Below are 26865 nucleotides of genomic sequence, written 5' to 3'. Positions count from 1 at the left end.
TCCCTCATGCTCCCTTCTTGTCAGTTTTCACCATCCAAAGGTAATCTTTATTCTGATTTTTACCACCATAGATTAATTACACTTTTTCTAGAACTCCATATAAATAGAATCATATAATATATTCTTTTATGTCTAGCTTCTTTTGCTTAACATGATTTTGAGATTCATCCATATTGTGCAATGGATTTTTTCTTTTTAACTGTTGAGTAGTGTTCTATTGTATGAATCCCACAATTTGTTTATCCATGCTCATGTTGACAGACATATAGGATGTGTCCAGGCTTGGGCTAGTTTAAAATCAGGCATGGTTAGTTTGTAGCTGCCTTATAAACCCCAGCATTCCACCCTGCTTCCCTTTTCCTGTCTAGAGGTGCTTGCAGATCAGGCATTTGCCCTGCAGTGAAGGGCTTGTTTCTAGGAGCTTGTAACTAAGACCACCACAAAGAGAGCAGAGAACAAAACTAAAGCGGCCAGATAAGTCCAAGGCAGATGCCTCAGGAGTTCAGGTCCTGGGAACAGAATGGCAGGCCTGCAGATTAACTAAAAGCTCCTTTTACAGAAAGGAAAAAAAAAAAAGACAAAAATAAGCAGTGAAAGAGCTCAGGGCATCCGATCAGGGACAAGAGAGCCACTACCACATTGAGACCAAATCACAGCAGCTGTTTGAGGTTACTCGGAATGCTGAGCATTGAGCACACCGAGAGTGGGGTGGGGTGCGTCCTCACCCCAGCTGGCCCTGCAGCAAGTGTTGCCCAAGTGCCCATCGGGGCTCTGGGGACCTGAAGCGCTTGCTCTGCAGCCTGTGGCTGCTCTTCCAATATGAGCTATATAAAAAGCCCACGACCTCTTGGGGGCACATGGTCTGATAACTAGAAGAACTACCCTGCCCAAGACTCAAGTGGCCATCATACATGCAGGTATTCAGTGTATTACCCAAGAGCAGGAATTGGGAGTCTAGGTTTGCGAGGTCCAGGATGTGTATCTCTGTGACAGAATAGGGCACAGCACCTCCTCCCCTAATCTCATTCCTTGTAGACTTCATTTCTCTCTGTGCCATCACCAGCCAAAGGGAATATGGCCTTTGTCCCATTTCCTCAGGGACTGCCCCTTTATCCCATCTGTCTCCTGAATCTTGACACAGAGTTCAGGGTTAACTGAGTGCAAACAGAGCTGAGGAAATGTGGAGGGAGAAGTACAGTTATTCAGTTAGCTTGTTGAAAACACTCTTAGAGGATGGGATATTGTGGGGGCCATCATTAGGCAGTGGCAGAACCAAAGGAGAGGGTGCCCTCCACCTGCCATGTTCTAGAAGAATTTATGGCAAAACTCTTGCCATGAAGGGTGAGTCGATCACAGATGTTATACTGACCAGCTTTGCTGGTAACTGTGCTGAAAGGGTCCTCTGACACTTGGCAGCAGACTCAGCCAGCAAGGAGTCCACTCCCTGTACACCCTAGGCTGGCTTTCTCCCTCCCTGGACTTTGTCTGTCTGCTACCTCACTGTATCAGGTTCTTACCTGATTATCTTCTGGCCCTCATTTCTTGTTCAGGTCTGTTTTTTTTCCTTGCCTCCTTTTTCCTTGCCCTCTTCAACTTAAACTTCCTGGTTAAAAAACAAAACAAAACAAATATGAGACTTTCTAACTTTGCATTAGCTAACATTCCCTGCCAAGGCACTGACACTGAGCGCTTGCCAGAAGATATTTTTATTGCCTTTGGTTTCATTATAGATTACAAAATGCATGGAATTGGGTGTCTTTTCCCCAGGATTTGGTTGCTAGTTCTTTATTTAAAAACCAGCTAGAAGGAGCACCAGGGTGGCTCAGGTGGTTAAGTGTCTGCCTTAAGCCCAGGTCATGACCCTGGGGTCCTGGGATCGAGCCCTGCATTGGGCTTTCTGCTTGGCAGTGAGCCTGCTTCTCCCTCTGCTGCTTGTGCTGTCTTGCTTGCCCACTTGCTTGCTCTCTCAAATGAATAAATAAAATATTAAAAAAAAACCCAGTTTTCTGATTGAAGTTATTTATAAGCAGTTTGATTCTTAAAACTCTATTTGATATTATTGGGATCACCATGGACCATGAGTCCCAGGTGACCCATATGTTGAGAGAAGGTGTAAATTGAAACTTGGAAAAGTTGACACCAAACATGGGAACTGAAGCGATCACTGCCCATCAGACTAATAATCTACTAGTCTTAAGATGACCTTTACTTCTGGGGGATATATAATTTCCTTGAAATTAGTAGTCTTAGAAAAAGCCACAGTAATTTTTCCTGGGTTACTATGTTATCTTCAGTTATATTTTTGAAATAAGAACAAACAACAGGGGCGCCTGGGTGGCTCAGTTGGTTAAGCGTCTGCCTTCAACTCGGGTCATGATCTTGGGGTCCTGGGATCAAGCCTCGCGTCAGGTTCCCTGCTCAGTGGGGGGTCTGCTTCTCCCTCTCTCTTTGCCCCTCTCCCTGGTTCATGCACTGTCTCTCAAATAAATAAAATCTTAAAAAAAAAAAAAAGAGGAAAGAACAGATTGTGTCCGGCCCAAGTTACATTTATAACTTCAAACAATTGTATTCTCATAGACTTTAGCAAAAAAATTTTAGAGAAAAGACCTTTGGAGTCTTTCTCTTCCCCCTGGCAGTCTTTAAGCTCTAAATAACCAAGTATGTTTGAGCACATTCTTTGGCAAAGTAGTTAATATTTCATAATCAATTTTTTTGGGATTTGAACTATATGGAAGAAAGTTCATGATGCCATTCTAATGAAGCCTATTAAACAACTTATTCTTATCAGTGAGCATACAAGTTTCCTGTGTACAAATTCCTCTACTAGGAACTGAAAATGATGAAAATTAATTTTAAATGAGGGAAATGAAATCCTTGAGTTCTTGTCTTTTCTGTAGGCAAAAGCAAACAATAAGACCCTGAATAACTGACACTCCTTCTCTGGGATAAGAATATTGGGCTCTCCATGGCAAGTGTAAGCTTCATATTTGTGAATTACTCCCAGGTGTTAGTAGATTACTATAGAGATACAGACAACTAAAGGAAGTTATTACATTACCTTATCAAGGACATTTTAAGATAAGTTAAAATTACATCATAGAACAGAAAGATATTCCATGTTCATGGATTGGAAGACTTGATATTATAAAGATGGCAGTACTACCCAAAGTGATCTACAGATTCAGTGCAATCTCTACCAAAATCCTGGCAGCCTTTTTTGCAGAAATGGAGAAGTTGATCCTAAAATTCAGATGGAATTGCAAGGAACTCTTAATAGTCAAAACAGTCTTACAAAAGAAAGATAATGGAGGAATCATACTTTAAAATTTAAAATTTTTAAAAAGCTACAATAATCAAAACAGGGTGGTACTGGCATAAGGATAGACCTATAGATCAATGGAATGGAACTGAGAGTCCATAAATAAACCCATACATCTATAGTCAATTGAGTTTTGATGAGAGTACCAAGACCATTCAATGGGGAAAGGACAATCTCTTCAACAAATAGTGCTGGGACAACTGGACATTGATATACTAAATAATGAAGTTGGATCCCAACCTCACACTATATACTACAAGTAACTCAAAATGGATCAAAAACCTAATTGTAACAGCCAAAACTCTTAGAAGAAGACATAAGGGTAAATCTTCATAACCTTGGATTTGGTAATGGATTCTTAGAAATGACACCCAAAGCACAAGCAGCAAAAGAAAAAAAAATAGCTAAATTGGACTCCATCAAAATTTGAAACTTTTGTGCATCAAAGGACACTATTAAGAAAGTGGCAAGAGGGCGCCTGGGTGGCTCAGTTGGTTAAGCGACTGCCTTCGGCTCAGGTCATGATCCTGGAGTCCCTGGATCGAGTCCCGCATCGGGCTCCCTGCTCGGCAGGGAGTCTGCTTCTCCCTCTGACCCTCCTCCCTCTCATGCTCTCTGTATCTCATTCTCTCTGTCTCAAATAAATAAATAAAATCTTTAAAAAAAAAAAAAAAAGAAAGTGGCAAGAAAATCTAGGGAATTGGAGAGGACATTTGCAAATCTGATGAGGGCCCTAGTATTTATAATATATTAAAAACTCTTACAACTCAACAATAAAAAGACAAACAACCCAATTAAAATATGGGCAAAGACTTGATTGGACAGTTCTCCAAAGAAGATATAAAAATGGCCAGCATACCTATGAAAAGATGTTCAGCATCACTGGTCATTAGAGAAATGTAAATAAAAAACCACAGTGATGTACAACTCCATGCCTACAAGGATGGCTATGATAAACAAACACAGAAAAGAAGTGTTGGTGAGGATGTGGAAAAATTGGAACCCTCACGCTTTGTTGGTGAGAATGGAAAATGATGTAGCCATTGTGAAAAACAGTTTGGTAATTCCTCAAAAAGTTAAATATAGAATTACTATATGATATGACCCAGCAATTCTGCTTCTAGGTATATACCCCAAGTAATTGAAGATCTATATTCAAACAAATACTTGTACATAAATGTTCATAGTAGCACTATTTACAGTAGGTAAAGGTGAAAACAACCCAAATGCCCATCAGTGGATGAATGAACAAAATGTGATATATCCATACAATGGGATATTTTTCATTGTTAAAAAGGAATGAGGTATTGATATATGCTACAATATAGAAGAACCTCAAAACATCATGCTAGGGATGCCTGGGTGGCTCAGTTGGTTAAGCATCTGCCTTCGGCTCAGGTCATGATCCCAGGGTCCTGTGATCGAGTCCCGCATCAGGCTACCTGCTCAGTGGGGAGCCTGCTTCTCCCTCTGTCTCTGTTGCTCCCCCTGCTTGTGCGTTCTCTCTGACAAATAAATAAAATCTTAAAAAAATTAAAACAATTTAAAAAATCATGCTAAGTAAAAGGAGGCAGGCATAAAAGGTCACCTTTTGCATGATTTACATTTGTCTGAAATACCCAGAATAGGTAAATCCATAGGGACATAAAGCATAGAAGTGGTTGCCGCGGGCTGGAGCAGGGGGGTGGCAGTGACTACTTAATGAGTACAAGGTTTCATTTTGGGGTGACTGAAATGTTTTGGAACTAGGTAGAGGTAATGGTTGCACAATACTGTGAATTAAATGCCACTGAATTGTATACTTTAAAATGGTTGATTTTTTTTTTCTTTTTTTTTTCTTCTTTTTAAAATGGTTGATTTTATGTTACGTGAATTTTTAAAAATGACATCATATTGTTTTTATGATCTCATAAATAACTGTGGCTTTGCTGTCATAGTTACCTTGTGACTGTTGGAACCCGTGTACTTTATAGCATTTGTCCACTGGGAAAGTTCTTTCCAGCTGTGGGCAGGAAAACTCGAAGACAGATGATCCCAAGTGGGTTTCCTTCTAAAATAACAATTAAGAAATATAGTTTTACTTTTCCATTTTTATTTGTAGAAGGTGATAAAACTCCTAGAATGGGCCCTGGGTTGTTTTAAAACGTGATATGGACTATTGTTGGTTAGTTTCTTCATTTAACTTGAAGAACTATGTTTAAAATAACTTTATATTATTTGGAGATGAAACAGCTTTTGGTTTTATGAAAATTAAGAGTAATTTTAAAAGAGGAGCACCTGGGTGGCTCAGTCAGTTAAGTGTCTCCCTTCAGCTTGGGTCATGATCCTGGGGTCCTGGGATCAAGCTCTGCTCTGGCTCCCTGCTCAGTGGGGAGTCTGCTTCTCCCTCTCCCTTTGGCCCTCTCCCCTGCTCCTGCTCTCATGCAATCTCTGTCTCTCTCAAATGAATAATAATAATAAAAAAAGACTCTAAGCCATATACATGCAATTGCAGTAAGATTTTTCTAGTGGTTTGCTGTGCTGCACTGCTAGAGATTTTTGTGACAATTTCTGAAACCATCAACCGTCACATATGCTTTATTGTCAGTGGAATTGGTGTCAGGTGTAAGAAAGTTCTGTTTTCAGATCAATCAAGCAGAGCTTGTGCAAAAACTAAAAATCTTAGTTTCTTTTTTTTTTTTTTTTTAAAGATTTTATTTATTTATTTGACAGAGAGAGACACAGCGAGAGAAGGAACAAAGCAGGGGGAGTGGGAGAGGGAGAAGCAGGCTTCCCGCGGAGCAGGGAGCCCGATGTGGGGCTCGATCCCAGGACCCTGGGATCATGACCTGAGCCGAAGGCAGACGCTTAACGACTGAGCCACCCAGGCGCCCCTTAGTTTCTTATTTTATAACATCTTGAATGAAGGACTTTAGGTTAGATTTTGGCAAAATATCTGGCATTGAGAAGAACTTCTCAAAAACGTAGAAGTGCTTTGCCAATGATCATGAAGTTTTTCTTTATAATGAAATTGGTGCTTCTGTCCCATAGTTCTACTTCTGCCCCTGTGTTATTTGTGGACTTGTTTCTCCAGCAGATGTATTTATGCTAGTTGTCTTGCACACTCCCACCTGGTTCCTTATAGGATCCAGAATGTGCCATCCAGGCTAAGAGTTTGTAGACATGAAGCAAACAAAGCTAACTGGTTTGTAGTGGATTGAACCCACAGCTTTTGGCATCATTAACATTGTGTCCCACTCAACTGAACTAGAGTGTGGAAGAATAAATGCCTTGCTTGAGCAAGGGCTTCATGATTTCAGTTAGAAGGGATCTGGTAAGCATAGCAAAGTATCTGGAATAAATATAATAAGCTGAAGTTGTGGGTAAATATGAGTATTCAGCTTATAATAATTATTGCTTTTGACTTCCGCAAAATTAGGAAGATCTCCTTTTTGTTATGTTCACTGGATAATGTTTTAAAATAAGAAGAGATCAGTTTTTAAGTTGTGGAGAATTCAAAGTTAAGTTTTTCAATAAATTATTAATTAGGAAAATTTTCCCACAAGAGCAAATTTAACTGGACATGGTGCTATTCTCCCACGACAGCAGCAGAAAAAAGTGAGGTATGCAGAGGACGCTGCTGCTTATTGTGGGTTTCTCTTTGCCCGGGGACCCCGCCTTTGACAGCAGCATAATGCATTTCCTTGAACAATTTACTTAACTTTTCTGTGCCTTAGGTTCCTCACCCAGGCAATTAGAATAATGAAATCTATTACATATGGGTGTTATAAAGATTGACTGAGTTAATGTAGTTAAAGCTCTTAGAACAGTGCCTGACACAGAGTAAAAGCTTGAGATGTGAACATTAAAGACAGAAGAATAATGGTGAAGGATGAGTAGGAGCTGCTTTGGTGAGGGGCAGACTTGTTTACAATCACAGACACTTCTAGTTCTGACCCTCTGTTGTGTGCCAATGCACTGTTCTATCCGAAGTTCTGAGAGCCTCTGGTATACTCACTTTAGGGCCACTTTACTGCTTATGGGCATCTCAACCAAAGAGAATGCTTTGGGAAAGAAAGAAAGAACTCAAAAGCAGTAGTTTTTCAACTGTTTCGGAAATTTTAAGATTGCATGAAGCTTCTCTAGTGGTTTGTTGAAAACACATAGTTACTGTCTCATGCATTCACTGAGAGTTAGTGTGTGCTCATCGTTGGCACTGGGCAGAGTGGGATGACATCGGGGTAAGGGTCAAGACAGAGATGGTGATAACATGGTTCCTTGGCCTGGAACTCACAGTCTAGACCATTTTTTGTACCACTAGAATCCATGCCAGGAAAGCCCCAGGGCTTTGAATGGAAGAGCATCAGAAAACAGCACATTTTTAATGGTGTGTGTTCTTGGAGTAGTAAGGCCACATGTTGGTTAATTTTCTCATCTCTGTTAAGCCATCTCAAACTTAGCTAGAAGAGGGACAGGGAAACTCATTGGTGGAAAGAGAGTTAAAATCACTGATTTTATGAATCATATAAAATTACAGATTTTATGAATCCTTTTGTTCTGACCTATTATCAGAGAGAATTGAGTTTGCCTTATTTCCATTTATATTTTTTCAGTTTCTACTAGCATTTTTATAGTTTCAAATTGCTAGTTTGTATTTGTACAACCCCTTTTACTCTCCTTCCTCTCCGCCCCCAGCCTTGGTTTTTCTGTTTGTGTATAGTTGTGGTGGAAATGAATTAGGAAAGGAGATTGATGAGCTTGGATAACTCCACTTCCTAGAAGGTACTTTATCTCTTCTCATAAAGTAATGGTATGCTGCTGCTTTCTCAGGACTGAACTGCAGCTGCAGAAGCAACAAGTGGACCTTTCAAGATGCATACAAGGCTGCAAGAAATGAAGGGAGAAACTGGAGAGACCAATGAAGGGAGGAAGAAGCATGTTTCCTGGGTAAATAGTATGCTTCTGAATTTTAAAAGTTTCTTGCCATATTGGTTACCAGACTTTGTAACACCTGAGTCTTCAGAGCTATATTTAGTCTTTGCATTGTTGTTAAACATTCTTTATTTTCTCCTCCCTCCATTTTTATTTTTGAGATCTTTGATCAAATGATTCTTTTTATTAATCTAAAAATCTGCACTGAATATACAATTTAGGTGAGAACTTGTTACATCTTAGGCTGACTGCTGGGTATTACAAAAGTTGAGTTGTGTATTGTGTCTCTGTAATGTGCAGGTTTAGTCTGAGGCCAACTTTTAGTCTGAGTGCGAGACTTAAACTTTGGTTTTATTAAATGACTGACTTGAAAAAAAACTAGAATACTAATTTGAATACCAGTTTTCCAAGCCATACACTCAGGCTGCCCTCTGGAATAGGAAATATTTTTCAATGCTAAATATAATACTAAAGACAAAGCAGATTGGCAAATAATCAATGTAAATAGACCTAGCCTTCACTTGCTGAAGTAGATGTGCCCTACTTAAGGTTTTTTGGGGGTCATTTATTTATTGAGTTGCGAACTCAATTTATTCTGTTATTAAGCCACTCAGCTTGTGCTTAGACTTTGGGGTTTTGTTGTTGTTGCTGCTGTTGTTAAAACTTTTTAAACAAAGGAAATCTATTGCATTATTTTTCACTATAAAGTTAAGAACTTTTCTTCCATGTGCTGAGTAGAAATTTTTGGAAAGAAAGGGGGAAGAAATGGAGTCAGAGCCATTGATAGTACGTAATGCTGGAAGTTCTGTGCACATCGTTCTGACTTTGACAACTTCATGGCAACATCACTCCTCCACAAGTCTGGGGCCACACAGTCCATGGATATGTTTCTACTGTTGTAGCTTCTGGAACTTCCTGCCTTATGGTGAATTGCTGCAGGGCTACTGTTAGATATATGACAACTTCCAGCGTGCTCATTCTTTAATTTTGAGTTGTAGACTGAGTAAAAACTGTTTAGTGGCCTTGTATGTGAATCCTCTAAACTAGAAATGGCATAAGACAAGATTATTCACAAGTGAACTTTATGCCCATTTTCTAGTGCTCACCTTCCCACCAACTGTTCTAGTCACACTGGTCTCCTTGCTCTCCCAGTCAATCCAGAAATGCTCCTGCCTCAAATCTTTTCTTCTCAGGGGGGCACCTGGGTGGCTCAGTTGGTTAAGTTTCTGTCTCTTGATTTCAGCTCAGGTCATGATCTCAGGGTTGTGGGATCAGGCCCCGCTTTGGGCTCTGTGTGGAGTCTGCTTGACATTCGCTCTCTCCCTCTCCTTCTGCCCCTCCCCTCCGCTGGCACTTGCTCTGTCTCTAAAATAAATAAATAAAATTAAAAAAAAAAAAATCTTTTCCAGGGCTCCTGGGTGGCTCAGTCAGTTAAGCATCTGCCTTCAGCTCAGGCCATGCTGCATTGGGCTCTCTGCTCAGCGGGGAGTCTGCTTCTCCTTCTCCTGCTCCCCCTGCTCATGTTTGCATGCTCGCTCGCACGCTCTCTCTGTGTCAAATAAATAAATAAAATCTTTTAAAAAAATCTTTTCCTCTCAGATAGACACATGGCTCCTGCCCTCTTTCTCCTTTAGGTTTCTGCTGAGGGGACAAAGTTGATAGGAAGGGCAAAGCCAAATTGGAATCACCAGGAATTCTCTGTTATGTTAGTCTCTGCACTTACTACCTGGTAACACTGAGCCATCTTGTCTCGCTCCATCTGAGCTCATTTGTCCCGATCCACTCCTACCTATCAAGTATGATGTTTTATTTATTCTACACATCATGCTTTTTCTATTTCACCTTTAAGATCTTTTGAAATTGACCTTTCACTTTTAAAGGCACATACATTTGACTCAGCAATTGCATTTCTAGGAATTTATCTCACATCTAACCTCCTACAGGTATGCAGGTAATCCTGTTCCACCTCAGTCTCTGTTGAATCCTCATACATGCTTCCTATCCTCACTAGCACTTGAGCAGAGACTAACTACCTCTTGCTGCCATTATTTCATTGTGGCTGTGGGTCATGTCCCCCTCCAATAACTTAGGCAATTGCCTGCTTCTTTGCCTGAATTGCAGTGTCTTGGAGACATTTGCACAGTAGCTAATTATATCTCCTTTCAGGTTGAACTCCATTCCCTTACAGCAATCTTTGTCTTCCCATTTGCGAATATCTCAAACGGTTACACTTTTTGCATTGTATTTTTTAGATATTTAGATAATTCAACATATAAGCATGTGCCGGTGGTACCTCTACTTGGCTGCACACTAGAATCCTTTCAGAAGCTTTATAAAATACTAATGCCTGGTCACACCCCCAGGGATTCTGAGACAATTTGTCTAGGGTGAGGCATAGCATCAAAATTTTATTTTTTACTTTTTAATAACTTTAAAAAATTCCAGTATAATTAACATACAGTGTTATATTAGTTTCAGGTGTATGCTACAGTGATTCAACAATTCTATATGTTACTCAGTGATCATCACAAGTGTGCTCTTAATCCCCATCACCTATTTCACCCATCCCCCTCACCCATCTCCCCTTTGGTAACCATCTGTTTGTTCTTTATAGTTAAGAGTCTGTTTTTTGTTTCTCTTTTTCTTTGTCCGTTTGTTGTTTCTTAAGTTGCATGTATGAGTGAAATCATATGGTATTGGTCTTTCTCTAACTTCTTTCACTTAGCAGCATACCCTTCTAGATCAATCTATGTTGTTGCAAATGGCGCCCCTAGAATTTTACATTTTTAATGGAAAATCCATTTTTTTAGTTTTTTTTTTTTTTTTTAAAGTAGGCACCGTGCCTTGTGTGGAGCCCAACATGGCTTGAACCCAAGACCCTGAGATCAGGGGTCAGATGCTTAACTGACTGAGCCACTCAGGCACCCCTCCAAATTTAATAAACACAATCCACTCCCCTACAACTTTATTGCCTTTCTTTATGTCTGGTTGTTCCAACTTCCTTCATTTCTTTTTTAAAAAAATTAAATTTACCACAGTATCACTTTTAGTCTTTCATGGAAACTTTTAATAGAAATATAAAACTTTTAAAGTAAGAAAAGATGCAGTGAAAAAGCAGTTTCCTACTCCTGTTCCACAGGCAGGCAGTTCTGTCTCCTAAGCAGCAACTCCTGTCTGTTTCTTAAGGTTCCTTCCAAAGTATTTTGGTTTTTGCTTTCAAAATAACTAACTACTTTCTTAAAAAAAAAAAATGTTTCTCTAGGTTTTTTTGGTTGTTTTTCAGTGTTATTAGTTGTGTGCTTAGTTTTTATTTTTGTTTCTTGACAATACTCAAAGCAATGTTTGTCTTCTGTTCTTTTCATTGTCCATAGATACCTTGTGTGGTGATTTTGTAACATTTTCTAACTTCATTATTGTCATTGCAGAGCTTATCTCTTTCAAGCAGAATATTGTTGGATTTTGTCTTCTGTTAAACTAATCCTGAAGATTCTATGACTTACATCTAAGTTTATCCTCTTTAATTCATGGTTGCTGTTGCATTTGTTATATTTTCTATACATAACTTACTTCTTGATTTTTATATTTCTTAGTTGTCTCTTTTCTGTTACTTTGTTTTGGGGAAATGTTTTTTCTTTCCTTTTAACTTTTAAACAAATTTTAAAGGTGAACAATCTTTTGAGTTTTCTTAGTGCCAGAAATAACATTTGTTTCTATATTTATTTACTATCATCAAAGCAAAAGCAGGAACTTTCCTTTCCTTCCATATAAGGAAACTCCATTTCTGCCTATTTTGGCATCCCCTCTCCCTATTCCTTATCTACCCCCTTATTTTTTCCTTTCACATTTTACATTTGTTCTGTGAGGTGTACTCATTCTTCTGGGGGCTTCAGCCTGGTACTCATAAGTATTTTGCTGTTCCTGAATTCAGTTAGTTAACGACCACTGAGGTGTCACTCTGAGCTGGATGGAAGCTGAGGTAGGTGCAGGAGATAAACGAAGATAAAGGTGGTTCTGACCCTGCCTTCAGGGTCCCCTTTCTGGTTGAGGAGGTGGCCCCCATGCAAACTAACAATGGCAAAAGATGTGATGTGTCAGGTGTCCTGGAGACACGGAGGGAGGGAGGGAGGGAGGGAGTCAGGGAGTCAGGTTTGGTGAGTCAGTGAAGGCGTCCTGGGAGCTGCTGCTACTGCACCAGTAGAGCTTTGTGAGACAGAGGATAAAGCAAAAGGCCTAGGGCCTGAAGGTGCCCATGTTCGTTGCCCAAGTTTTTCAAAGCCTGGCTGGAGAGAGGCTGAACAAAGGGATGTTGGGCCACATTGTGAAGCACCTCAAGTGCTTGACCAACAAGTTTCCATTTGGATCCTGTGGGCTGTGTCACAAAGGCTTTAAAGCAGGAGATTACCATGCTCAAGCTTGTTTTTAGGAAGATAACTCTGGCTATGGTGTGAAGCACGGACTGCAGGAAGTCAGTTAAGCGGCTCTGGCCGTCATGCAGGTAAGAGGTGATGAGAACTTGAACAAGGTGCTAGCAGTGGTGCTGGAGAAGAGAACATGAGGTGCTTTGAAGCAGTGTCTAAAAATGCTAGTATCTGACTGGGGTGAGCTTGAGAATGAGAGGATGACTGAGAGGGGTTTGTTGGTTTGTTTTAGGGAAGGTGATAACAGATGGTGGAAATATTGGCCAACTTACGGAGTGGGGTAAAGGGTCCCCAGGGGATTGCAGAGACTCATTTGGAGAGAGACGAAGAGTTTATTTTAGGATTTGTTGAATTTAAGAACTCCTGAAGAGAGCTAGGGAAACATATCTAGGGGCAGTTAGAAACATGGGTCAAAAAGTCAGGGGTACGATGTGAGGGCTGGAGATAAAGGGGTGGGAAACTCTTGCTCCGAGGATGTCAGAGTCATGAGAATAGACATAAACCCACAGGTAGAACATGGAGACAGAAAATAAAAAGGGCCTAGGATGTCTCTGGGCAAAGACTGGTTCTTTACGTGCAGGAAATTGAGATGTACTAAGCACTGTAGTACATGTCCTACATAGGGTGACGAGAGCTTTTCCAGATGGCTTCCTTTATCTTCTCTATAGCCTGTGTATGGAAATTATTGCTACTCTACTTTGTGGGCCAGAAAACTAAGACTCCAAGGCATCATTACTAAGCTAGTAAATGGGATTGCAAACTAGACCAAAATGCCAAATTAATGCTAGAGGAAGAGGTGGGGGAGAAGTAGAAAAGAGCCATGTGGAAGAGATGATTTCCTATGAGTCCTATGAGGGGCAGTGGCCAGCAATGGCTACCTAGAGGTCCAGTAGGATAAGAAGAAGCCAAGCCACTGGTTTCTCAATTAGAGAACAGGTAGCGATGTGAGCATGCCCAGTTCCCACAGAGTTCCTAAGTCGGCTCACACTGGAGTCAGGAGGGGCTAAGGAGATGCAGGTGGCTGTTGAGTACAGTTTTTGGAGATGGCTCAGTGGCAGAGGAGTGACAGGACACCTGGTCTGCGGGGTGGCATCATTTTGTTTGTTTACAGATGACAGCTTGAAGTATTCTGATTTGCTCATCTTTTTTTTTCTTTGGGTCTTATATCTTACATTGCCTTTTTTCTGGGCTTCTGCTACCAAAAAAAAAAAAAAAAGAAAAGAAAACTCTGCTGGATTCCCTTTCACATTATCTGCTCATTTAACTTGTTTTCTTGGAGTTCTGTTTTTCTCTTTCCTTCTGCACATTGCTTTCAGATATTTCCAGGTTGTGTCTTCAGTGACCCTCTTTGATCGCTAATTATATGAGATCCTGGGAATTCCTCCTTGTTTCTTCTTTGAGGTTTCTCCGTATCTGGAAGTGGTTTTCTTCTGTCATTTGAATCTTTTGTTCAATTCAGCTTTGTCCAGAACTCTAATTCATGGCCTGTGCCTCTCTTCTGAATGATAATGTGTTCTTGTACTCTTTGACAACAGGAGAGCATAGTGCTAAGAGCATGTGCTGTGGGACTAGGTTTGCCTGGGTTCAAATCCTGGCTCTACCAGCTACTAGTTAGCTGAGTGACCTTGGGAGTTACTTAGCCTTTTTATGCCTTAGTTTCTTCACCTATAACTGGAGGCAATAATAATACCTACTGCCAAGGGTTGTGATGAGGAGTAAATGAGTTAGAGCTTCTGAAGTGCTCAGGAGGAACAGTGTCCACTGCATGTCGTGTGCTCTATGCTTGTTAGCTGCTCTTGTTATTACTGCTGCTGTTGTCCTGGGGGAAGATAAGAGAGATGACCTTTTCCTGATTGTCATTCGGACCACACAAAAAAGTGATAAATTTATAGACTATTGCAGCCTTACTTGAAAAACTAGAAACAGGTAAATTCTGGGAGCCAGGTAGCATTCCCCCAAGTTTTTAAGGAATTCAGCAATGAACAACTTTAACCTTGGTCCCGATGTAGCATCTGGAGTTGCAGATGTCCACTGTGTGACCCCACACTCCCCATGGCAGTGTTGGATTGCTTTCACTTAAATATAGGCTATAAAATTTTTATTTCTGCCTTACTGAATAATTCTTCCAAAAAAATTATTATTTAATTTTGCTTACCCCATCTGCAAATAACATGCTGGCCAACCAGCACACAAAAGTAAGTGACTTGCCTGAGGTCTGTGGTGGGGTTGGGATTTTAGTCCATGGCATCTAACTTCAGTGGTATTAAAAAAGGAGAAAGGTTCACTGGAATATATATATATGTCAAACTATAATGCTGTCTTAGTTCAGGCTGCTATAACAAAATACCACAAACTCGGTGGCTTATAAACAGGAATTTATTCCTCACAGTTCGCACGGGCAGAAGTTGAGATCAGGTACCAGCATGGTCAGGTTCTGGTGAGAGCCCTCTTTTGGGTTGCAGGTGGCCTTTTTCTTGTTATATCCTCATATGGTGGGGAGGAGAAAGAGCTCTCAGAGGTCCCCTCCGTGAGGGCACTGATCCTGTTCAGGAGATCTCCACTGTCATGACCTAATCACCTCCCAAGGCCCTCCCATGTAATGACATTGGGAGTTAGAGTTTCAACATGAATTTTGGGGTGGACACAAACATGTAGTCCATAACAAGTACCAATGTCTAAAAGTACGGTTATGAGCTCTCCATGATGATTTTTTTTTACAATGACAGCGTGCTCTTTTTATAAGCAGAAGAAAAATATAACTCCTTGAACAAACAAAAGAGTAATAGCTAAGTGTTTACATGACAGAAATAATAAAATGAAATCGTATCAACTAATCTCTTAGAGTTTTTAAGGAAAGTGAGCAGACTTGTGAATGAGGGAGACAGTCCCTTAAGACAGAATCTGCATCATCTCAAATAAACTCTCAAAATGTTTATTAACCATAAAGGAAAGAAAAGGTAGTAACTTTGTAGCCGAGAAACCACCTTAACCAAATGATCAAGGTCAATCACCAGTAATCACCAGTAATAAGACATATTGCTATCATGAACCGTATGATACGATGCACTAAGGAGAACACAACATCGTTTCTGTGGTATTTTTGTCAAAAATGCATAACCTCAGGGGGGATGGATGAAATAGGTGAAGGGAATTAAGCAGTGCACTTGTCATGATGAGCACAGGGTGATGTATGGAAGTGTCAAATTACTATCTTGTACACCTGAAACTAATATAACACTGTGTTAACTGGAATTAAAATAAAAACTTAAAAAAAATGCATAACCTCAATGTAATCAGGAGAAAACATCAGGCAAACCCAAATCAGAGACGTTCAACAAAATAACTGATAAATATTTTTTTTTAAAGATCTTACTCATTTGAGAGAGAGAGTGTGAGCACAAGCTGGGGGTGGGGCAGAAAGAGAGGGAGAAGCAGACTCCCTGCTAAGCTCAGAGCCAGATGCAGGAGGGCTCGATCCCAGGACCCTGAGATCATGACCTTAGCCAAAGTCAGACACCTAACTGACTGAGCCACCCAGGTGCCCCTAAAATAACTGGTAAATATTCTTAAGAAGTGTCAAGGACACAAATGACAAGGAAAGATCAAGGTTCTGTCACAGGCTGCTGTAGACTAAGAAATGACTACATAGAGTAGGCATTCTGGATAGAATCCTGGGGCAGAAAAAGGACATTATTAGAAAAAAGCTTGTGCAATTTGAAAAAGATTTTTGGTTTATAGTATTGTACCGGTGTTAATGTCCTGGTTCCGTTCAATGCACTAGGCTCATGTAAGATGTTAACCTCAGGGGAAGCTGGGTCAGGGATATATGGAAACTCTACTATTTTTGCAACTTTTCTGTAAGTCTAAAATTAGCTGAAACTAAAAAAAGAAAACTTTGACAAGATTCGTTACCAAAGTTTTCTGTGTTCTCCCTATCTCATTTTCTTTTCAGTAAAAAGCCATCACAGGTTAGAGAAACAATTTGGTCCTGGGTAGAAACTGGCTTAAAAATAGGAGGCAAGCTTGGAGTTCAGCCCCCTTCTCTGAGTGGGTAAATGAGAATGGTGGCTTGCCACAGTGTTGCCTTGGGCTCATTTTGTGATGTGTTGAATTACCCAGGCCTTTCTAAAGCTATGCTGATGGGAGATTTTTCTGAAATTTTTATGAGGCCAAGTGGGCAGAAAATTAGTGCAAGATACTGCATTTAAGGAAAAACAAAAATCCAAACCAGACTTACACAGAGTCATGGGTCCAAAGATATCAATTAGTACCTTGGTGTTCTCTGAGGATATTGCCTCACTGTTTGCTGCTAAGACCAAAATGGTCTTGAAAACTGGTGCCCATCCATGCAGAGATGACCAAACCCAAGCGGTCCTCTGGAAGCATATGTAGATGAAAGTCTCTCCTTGGTCATGAGGAAGCAGACAAGCTTTAAAGCCTTGTAAATCGAAAAATCATAAAAGCTAGAGGTTTATAATGTGTTCAAATGAAGAATGTTGCAAAGAGGCAGCCGACTGGGAGTCTGCATGGAGTCTAGGAGGATTTGGACTCTGTCAGAGTACAGATTGCTCCATCCACAGGATGGAAGGCGCCCCACTGGCCTGGCACAGACATTTTGGTTGTTGCAAAGCTGGGCTTGCTACATATGCAGGTGATAACCTTCTTTAGAAGCTCCATGTTTGTACCTGATGAGGGATAGCCTGATTTAGGGATTCTGTTTCCCAGATGCCCCGATGTAGGGAAAGGACAGCTCTGCATAAATGACAGAACAGAAAGGCTCCTGGAAAGCTATGCCCCCTCTAAAAATGAGGGGGAAGATCTAGTGTGTCTCCATTGAGTTTGGTTGGTATTAAAGCAGTTCTGGCTGGCCCACCCAATTAAGAATCTCATAATCTCAGTGAACTGAAAAAACATAGTATTTCTGAACTTAGAAAGCTGGGGACTAAGCCATTTTTGGTCAACAAGTATTTTGTGAGCACCCATTGTGTGCCAGGCACTGTGTTAGGCCCTGAGAATATAGCAATGATCAAGAGAGTCATGGTCCCTGCCCGCATGGAGCTCACAGACCAGGAGACTGCACCTCTGAGCCTGAACCAGCCCACCCACCTCCCTCATTCACATAGCTTGGTTTACACCAAGGTAAAAGTTTGCCCTTATATAATCCTAGAATTTAAAAACCTCTTTATGCATACTTTGTTATTTTAATTTCCTTCCAACAGTGCTTAAAAGAAAAGGTGTTTTCCTGTATACTTCATACATTTCATTTACATAACTTTGAGGTTGTATTTGGTGCCTTTAATCATAAAGCACCATTTCTCATCTCTGGACCACTCCTCTCAAGCTCTGATGTTGAAGACGCTTTGGGAAGGCTTCGTGGGTTTGCTCAGTGCTTATGGCAAACAGAAATATGTTTACTAAGGCATGGTGAGCTCGGAGAGGTGTAGCTTGGCCAGCTGGCAGTGTCCAGAGGGAGCCAACTCTTCTCTGCTGCATAGACATTTCTCCCTTCCTGAATTTAATCTCTCGGTTCTGATTCCAAGTTGAACCTCAAAGCAATGAACCAGCTAGAGTTGTGCTAACTAACTTGATTCCACAACACTGTTAGTAATCTCTTGCCTGGCCCTCCTTCCAGAGGCTCTGGGGCTTTCTTATTGAGTAGAGACTTGTCCTCACGCCTTGAGTCGGTAAAATACTAATGATTATGAATTTTTAGTTACTCTATTTAAAAAGTACAGTGGATCAGTGATGAACAGCATTTCTTATCAGAGAAATCAAGGATAAGCTATTGGTTGACAATTTGGAAGGCTCACCTCTGCTAACCTGGTAGAGCACATAAATGGTCATTTTTTCAAAGTACTTTTTGCAGAACAAAGTCTACACTCATCAGCAGACCTTTCCACTATCTGATCCTGATTCCTTTCCAGCCACAAATTTTCCAACCCACCCCCACATAACTTCTATTACACCCTAGTAGGCTACGTGTACCTCGTACTTTCGCACCACCAATCTTTCTCTGCCCTTTTCTGCCTTTAAGTCCCAGATCATCCAGTTCCTGCCCCCCTCCCCATGAAGCCGCCTTTGATCTTCCTATGGCATTATTTTGAGAGAGAGAGAGATACTAGATGCCCCCCCCTTTTTTTTTTTACAAATGAGGAAACTGAGGCACAAAAAGGTTAAGAATTTTGCCCAAAGCGACAAAGTGGTAGAGTTGGGATTTAGGATGTAAGCAAGTATCTTATACATGAAAGAGTCTTGGTCAGAGATTTCAACTTTGACTTTAACAAAGTTCATTTGTTAGTTGTGTTACGAAAGAGCAAAGGTAATATTTGGTAAAAGAATTTTAAATATTATAAATTATAAGTATCTAATGGGGGGCCTGAAAATCATTATATCTGCTACTGTCTGCATTCTATGTTGAATCTCCTTTATAATAATAGATTGGATGTAGAAGTAAAGGGTAAAGAAAAATTGAAGATTACTTTGAGGGTTTCTTACTTAAAATACCAGAAAAAGGATTGGGCCTTTTGTGGTAGGAAGGTTATCATAGGGTTTCTGGATAAAGTTAGAAAAGACTTTGAAAAAGACAGGGAAATGAGGGTGTTAAATTGATACCAACTTGGCAATTTAAAATAGAAGAATTTCCTCTTCTAGGCTGTTCTGTCATTTTCATTTGATTCTTCATGACTTCTGTTTCTTTGATGAGATTTTCTATTTTTTAATTTGTTTCAGGAGAATTTATGATTGCTTATTGAAGCATTTTTATGATGGCTGCTTAAAAGTACTCTGTAAGCTAATTCCAACATCAGATTCATCTTGGTATTGGTGTCAGTTGGTTATCTTTTCTCATTCAAGTTGTGATTTACCTGATTCTTGGTATAATGGGTGATTTTCAGTTCTCTTCTGGACATTTTGTCTATTATATTAGGAGACTCTGGGTCCTATTTAATCTTTTCATTCACCGGACAGTCACCCTATTTAGGTTTAGCACACAGGTTGGGATCTACTTTTGTGGGTTATAGTTCCACTGACAGTTTCTTTTTAGAGCCTTTGTTTTTACTGTTTTGGTCTGCTTGGTTTATCTGATGTAGCTGGGGCTCTCACTGGTCCCTGTTGGTGCTGATGAAGGAGTTTCCCCAGGCCATGCTGTCTGGTACCTCTAGATGAGGGTAGGGAGTCTCTATCCTGCTGGGATGAAGAGTACCTCCTGGGGCCCTGCAGGGAGGGAGAGTGCTTCCCCAGACTGTTCTATTGTCAGTGGGCTCCTGATTTATCTTTGTTGGTGCTGCCAGCAAAACTCACATGGGAAATGTGAGTAATGGGAAAGGATGAGCTGACCTGGATTGCCTTCTGTTCCTAGGTTGGGGCTTGGGAAACATTGGATCTTGGCCACCTTCTTCTGTTGGACTGGGGGTAGGTGGCAGTCATAAGATGCTCTGCTGCTGTGTTGGTCCTCCAGTCCTGGGGTCACTGTTGGCCTTCCTTTTCCCACCTTTTGGACTTGTGCTTTGGTTACCTCTCATGTTATTTCCAGGGTTTGTAGTTGTACTTAGCAAGGAGGTTGGGGGAGAAACCATTTACATCATCTTGTCTTAACTGTGATAGTGTCCTCTTTAACCATTTGTCGTTTTTTTTTTTTTTTTTTTTTTTTATTGAGTGGTTTTAAAGAGTGAGTTCTGTAGACATCATGACGGGTTGGGGGGTGGCTTCCAACAGCCTGGAAATCTGAAAGGCTTCCTTACCACACAGACCCACAGGCCTGGGCCTGGTTGGCTGCCCAGCACAGACTGTTACTCATCTGTCTTCCGCTTGCTTGGCTGGTGATGTCAGTTCTTTTTGTCTGCTTTAAAAGCAGGCATTTCTTATTGTTGTTGTTCTTATGCTCACTGAATAATGCAATAGTTTGTCACACTTCTAGCATGATTAAAACAGATAAACTATTGCCTTTGTAGAGTCTTTCCTTAGCCTATCATTTTGGTTGATTTTGTCTCTCTTTTGGCAAAGATTTTGTATTAAATTCAGCCATGCAGTTATATCTAATTGTGATCTAACTATGAGATATTTAATTTTTGTGTGAACATTTCTGTTTCAGTGCTGCAAAACAATGGCCAAGTTTTTTTGTAAATTAACGTGAAAATTTTTTTGACATTTCCCACTTGTGAATGTGGAATTTGAGGTCATCTCAGTTCTTCCACAGTAAAATGTGTCTTAAAAAAAATCAGAGTGGGAAATCCTTTATATTAGAAGCCACGGGCCCCTTTGTATAGTTTACCATAATAGTTTTGCACAAATAATTTCAGGTTAAAATTGCATACTATTTATTCCCACCCATTTCCTTTATTGGCTGTGACACACAGGAATTACGCCCATTGCTTGACTAACCTTTCTGACCTTTTGTTACTTGGCTATAAATTGACTTGGGTCTTTTGCAAAAACACTGTCAGGGGGGAAAAATCTTTTTGTTAGAACCCAGCCAATTCCTGCTTCAGTGCAGAACAGTTTGTTCTCCTGAAGAAATGAGCCAGTTCAGTGAACAGAAAAACATAGCCATAAACTGGCATCGCCAAAAACTGCAAAAGCGATTGCCCATGATCATTCCACAGAGCAGGGAACTTTATAAAAGAATGAGGCTTTGGGGAGAAAAATACAATTTTGAGTTACACAAGGTCTAGGTAAATGTAATGGGCATGTTAGAGTTGTAACTTCTTTGGGGCTTCTTTTTCTGAGCTCTGGCAGTCACCAGCATTCGAACATTTTAAATGGGAATGTTGGATTCTCCCTTTGCCTGCTCTCTGAATCGCAGACTGCCTTTGGAGCACGTAAGCCCTGCACTTGAGTTGATCTTCCCACTAGGTCTAGGTTGAAAGCTTCTTCTAACAACACAAACATTTCTTGAGTGACTGCTCTGTGCGACACACTGAGTCTTGGATCCATCACCCAAGGAAGACATTTTATAGTGGGCTAGCGAGTTACACAAAAATGTGAAAAACAAAGATAGCATGGCAGCTGCAGTAACAAAACTGTACAAGACACAGAGTCATTACCTGGCAGACTTCGCTTCATTTGAGTGCCATTGGTAGGTTGTCTAGAAGTTTGCCACATAGGTGAGAGGAGAAGGGTGTGGTGGGCAACGAGAGGAGTGCGTGTGAGGTTGAACAGTGATGAGACAGTGTGGGTGTCCATGTACTGTGAGTAGAATTGCTTGGGTACAAAGTATGAGGAGGGAAAGGAGTGGTGGACCGTGGAACTGGAGAGGGAGAGGGACCAGATAGTGTGTGTCTTAAATGCCACGTGAAGCACTTTGGAATTTATCTGTAGGCCGTGGGGGCTGTGTCAAGGCTTGAGCAGAGGATGGCCCTGGCAGAGTTGGAGTGGGAAGCTGTGGGTTTGCAAGGAAGCATGAGCTCAGGAAGAGTGGGTTGGACCAGACTGAGAAAGGACCAGGACCCCAGGCTGAGTGGGTGGACTCTGGCCTGTGGGGCATCAGTGAAGGTGATGAACACTGTGTTTTGGAAAGGCAAATGTGAGGGGTGCCTGGGGGGCTCAGTCGGTGAAGTGTCTGTCTTCAGCTCAGGTCATGATCCCAAGGTCCTGGGATTGAGCCCCAAGTCGGGCTCCTTGCTCAGCGGGGAGCCTGCTTCTCCCTTTGCCTGCTGCTCCCCCTGCTTCTGTACTCTCTCTGACAAATAAATAAAATAAAATCTTTAAAAAAGAAAGAAAGAACGAAAGAAAGAAAAGAAAGAAAGAAAGGCAAATGTGGTTGTGCTGCCGCAGCCCATATGCGTATGCACAGCCAGTGTGTGTCACCGCAGCAGTCTCTGTGTGAGAGGAGAGGGACAGTGCTCAGAAACCACGTGGAGGAGCCACGTTGGTGACTGGGGAGTGCGGGGAGCAAGGAAGAAAGCAGGAAGCCCAAGACTTCTGCTGCGCTCTCTACATGCCTGGCGAGGATACTACCTTGTCTCATTTTCCTAGTGAACCTTACCCTGTATGTGCTGATACCATCCCATTTTATAAAAGAGAAAACTGAGGTTCCAAAGGGTAAATACCTCACTCAAGACCCACGTGACCTGCACTAGGAAGTTGCCGAGTCTGGGTTGGAACTCCAGTTTATCTGACTCCAACCGTAATGACCTGCCACCTTTGTTCTAACTGAACCCCCAGTGTTAGCCAAGTCTCAAAATGCTTACATCCTCTCTGTAAGAGCTATACCTAGAAATAATAGCTCTACTAATACTTAGACTTTAGTAGTAATGATAATACAATTCATATTTTGAAAGCCTATTTTTCTTTTTCTTCTTAACCTGCCCTGCCATGAAAATATCAGATACATGATTTTATTCCTTAAAATCTCACCGTTTTGGAAGAATTGGTATGGGGGAAGGCCCAACCAAATTGGCAAAAAGTATAAATAACTGAATATCCTAAAAGAGATGTAATTTTATAATGTTCAAGTGAGTGTGTATATATAACAACTCATGTTAAAATAATAAACTATGGCTTTCAGTAATTAGAGAAACTTTTAGGACTAACATAAAGCTGATATGGTAGTTTTTAGTAAATGTATGCTTTTAAAGGTTTCAGAAAACATTTTTCAGGTAACCATACTAGAGCTGAAGGAGAGGTTTACTAAGTAAAAACCATCTTCAGTCAAGTCCCAGGGCGAATGAATGATTCTGTCTGTGAAATACTGATTCTACAGTCACGAGTCCTGGATCCAAGGGTTAAGACCTGGGAGGCAGATGGGAAAGAACCAAAAACAAACCTAGCCTAGTCTGTATCAGAACTATATTCTTGGTTAATGGATCAGCCCCTAGTTAGTTACCAGAGGGAAATACCATCCCATTTGGGACTGGAGCCTTGAGGTTCCAGCATCAAAGACTGTAATTATGGAGTGTTGCAAGCTGTCTCTCCAGTATCTCATTTCACCCTTTTTTTTGCTTCTCAAAGTGGAATCAGAAATAAAGAATGTTGTTGAGATAGAAAAATGCTCAAAATGTGGGGAAAGTATCTAAATGTGAAGCTAAGTCTGTATTATGCGTTTGTGGCATCACTAGCAAAAGAAAATTGCTGGATTTTTAAAGAAAAAATTAATATCTAATGTGACTGAGCTTAGAACTGTAGTATGCTCCCCTGCCAAAACAGAGATTATATATAGCACAGGAAAAGCTGGCCCTTTTTTCCTCAAGTGGCTGCCGAGCCTAGTATAGCAGGAGAAACACTTATGTAAGCGGCTGTGCTTATTAGTTGGGCTGTAAATTCACACCGCTGGGCCGCGGCGGGTTCTTTGTCTGCCTTGCGTTAGCTCTTGTTTGCTTCCTCCACAACTCTAGGGCCTGTGCCTGGCACATAAGGAAATGCTGGAGACACAGAGCCCAAAACACAGCCCCTGACAGTCTAGTCTAGTGGAGCAGACAGACAGACAGGCAGTTCCAGCTCACGCGGAGCAAGAGGCTATGGGCCCTGGAGCTGAGAGGAGGAGGCACAGCGTGGAGGAAGCCGCCAACCATGCCTCGGCCCTCTGGTCAGATGGGGAGGCCCACAGTCTGTGAACAAATGCACATCGGTTGCCTCCCTGCACCTCACTTTCCTCCACCATAAAAAGATAACGCCTACACTGTTCACAGGTATCACGTGATACCATGAAAATCGAATGTGGTAGCCCATATGATGTGCCTTACCCAGAACTGGCACTCTGTGGGCCTTTTGTGAACATTCCTTTCTCTGCCTCTTTCCTTCCCTCAGACCCCCAGACCAGTTCCACTTTTTCTCCTTACTGAGAAACACTGTCCCCTTCGTGAGCTCCGCCAGTCTCTCTCTCTCTCACCTCCGGATTCTCCCATCTGCACTTCTCCCTTCTCCTGTTTCCTCCCTGTCTCCCAGGAGTGGGTATCCCAGTTGCTTTTGCCTTGTCCGGGCAGCAGCAGCTCAAGGGGGGAGAGTGCGGGTGGGGCAGGTGGCTGGTGAAAGCATAGCTGACATTGCAGTCATAGCCACATCACACACCAGCGTTTCTCCTCATCTGGGTCCTCTCAGATCCTCTTCCGTGGATCTTCCTCTCTTGCTCCAGGTTACTGAAAGGAGAGAAGAGTGAGGATTTGCCCTTGCCAAGTTGCCTAGATCTAGAATCCTTTCTCTCCTCCTGCAGACATTCTACTCCCAGCCAGGGTCCTGCTGGGCATTCTTCAAAGGGACCCCATGGTGGGATCACATTTGGCTCCCTTTGTCCGAATGTTATCAGAGTCCATACCTGGGGGAGTTGATGGGAGGACACTGGGGATATATGCTCCCTTTCCTATGTGGTTTGTGGCTCCCCTTCCTATCTCCAGCCCCCACGTACAGCCAGGCCCCAGTGGCTGCCACACCTTCGTCTAAGGCAGTGGTTCTCGGGAGGGCACAATTGGCAATGTCTGCAGACCTTTTTGATTGTCACAACAAGGGGGCGGGTGCTGTAGGCATCTAGTGGGTAAAGGTCAGAGACATTGCTAGATATCCTACAATACACAGGACAGCCCCCTAAAACAAAGAATTACCTGATCTAAAATGTCTATACCAAGGTTGAGAGAACCTGATCTAAGGGATTTCCCACACAAGTTTCTTTTCTTTTTTTAAAGATTTATTTATTTATTTGAGAGAGAGAGAGAGAAAAGGAGCAGGAGCAGGGGGAGGGGAGGGACAGAGGGAGGGGGAGAAGCAGACTCCCCGCTGAGCAGGGAGCCCAGTGCAGGGCCGTCCCAGGACCCTGGGACCATGACCTGAGCCAAAGGCTGATGTTTAACCGACTGAGGTGTCCCACCACACGAGTTTCTTTGTGCTTGTCTGCCTCTCTGTCTGTGCCTGGGGTCTTTTGTTAACCTCAAAAGCTCCTCCTCCCCAGTAGGTGCCTTACCTCTCTGAAGTTTTTCTCCATCCCTGCTCCAGACTTGGTCCTTACCTTGAGGTTTCCAGACTGCATAAGTCCGTTCATTGCAACACCTAACCACCCTTTGCCTTCTGAAAGTCCCCTTCAGCATGGCTTATTCTTTCTCTTTTGAGGGCACAGTAAGAGCTTGGTCATAATGAGGATGAACATCCAAACTCCAGTTTACAGAATGATAATATAATATTTCAAGGCCCCAAATCTTTGGCACTAGGAGAGTCTGTGACACAACATGGAATGAACACTGGACTTGGCATTAAGAGATTCAGTCTGATACCTAACTATAACATTCCAGCTCTATGGCAGTAGACCTAACTTCCCTGAGCTTCAGCTTCCACACAGGTAAGATCAAGATAATGTCCATTTCCTAAGACTGAGGCTGCGAGGAGATGTTAGCACAGAGCCTGGTACACAGTAGTCAGTCAAATGTGGGTTGAAACTGAAAAATGAATCCAAGGTCCCCCGTGTGACTCTGAAAATTGTTTCCCATTGCCTCGATAATAGCAATCTTTTTTTTTTTTCTTAGATTTTATTTATTTATTTGAGAGAGAGAGAATGAGAGAGAGCAAGCACATGAGAGGGGGGAGGGTCAGAGGCAGAAGCAGGCTCCCCGCCGAGCAGGGAGCCCGACGCCGGACTCGATCCCGGGACTCCAGGATCATGACCTGAGCCGAAGGCAGTCGCTTAACGACTGAGCCACCCAGGCGCCCCACTTTATTTTTTTTTAAGATTTTATTTATTTATTTGAGAGAGAGAGAATGAGAGAGAGCACATGAGAGGGGGGAGGGTCAGAGGCAGAAGCAGGCTCCCCGCCGAGCAGGGAGCCCGACGCGGGACTCGATCCCGGGACTCCAGGATCATGACCCAAGCCGAAGGCAGTCGCTTAACCGACGGAGCCACCCAGGCGCCCGATAACAGCAATCTTAATCCCAGGTAGCGCCTCACCGTTACACCACTGAGAATGAGGAGAAGCCCTACTGGCACTGGGCCGGTAGCATAGCCTTTCATTGTAGAAGTACTGGAGTGCTGAGATTTTCACCTGTTTCCCCTGAGCCACTGGCTTCTGACTCCCCACTGTCTGATAAGGAGCTATTTCCCTCTCTTGGAACACTGGGGCCCTAGAACCATACCCTGAAGGTTGGGAGGTCACCCTGACCTGAAGTAAGCAGGTCAGCTGCCTGTAAGGAGGCTGCTGAGGCATGAGAGGGACACTGTATCCATCCATTCACTCCCACGACTTTCCGGTACCTGGAGACCAACACAGAGGAAGTAGTGGTACATTTTGTTCAGACATTGTATTA

The 26865-nt window shown here is 42.0% G+C and overlaps 1 protein-coding gene across 1 annotated transcript in view; it reads left to right on the top strand.

Annotated features, from left to right (window-relative positions):
* Positions 1-26865, top strand: part of ZHX3 (zinc fingers and homeoboxes 3) — a 123768-nt gene that overhangs the window by 51179 nt on the left and 45724 nt on the right. The window contains exon 2 of the mRNA XM_021688967.2: positions 8129-8245. The gene's annotated coding sequence lies outside the window, so the exon portion shown is untranslated. The remainder of the gene's footprint in view (positions 1-8128; positions 8246-26865) is intronic.

The sequence above is a fragment of the Neomonachus schauinslandi genome, chromosome 10 (assembly GCF_002201575.2).
Source record: "Neomonachus schauinslandi chromosome 10, ASM220157v2, whole genome shotgun sequence".
Taxonomy (NCBI): domain Eukaryota; kingdom Metazoa; phylum Chordata; class Mammalia; order Carnivora; family Phocidae; genus Neomonachus; species Neomonachus schauinslandi.
The sequence above is the reverse complement of the archived record's forward strand: the minus strand, read 5'-3'. Positions and strand labels throughout refer to the sequence as shown.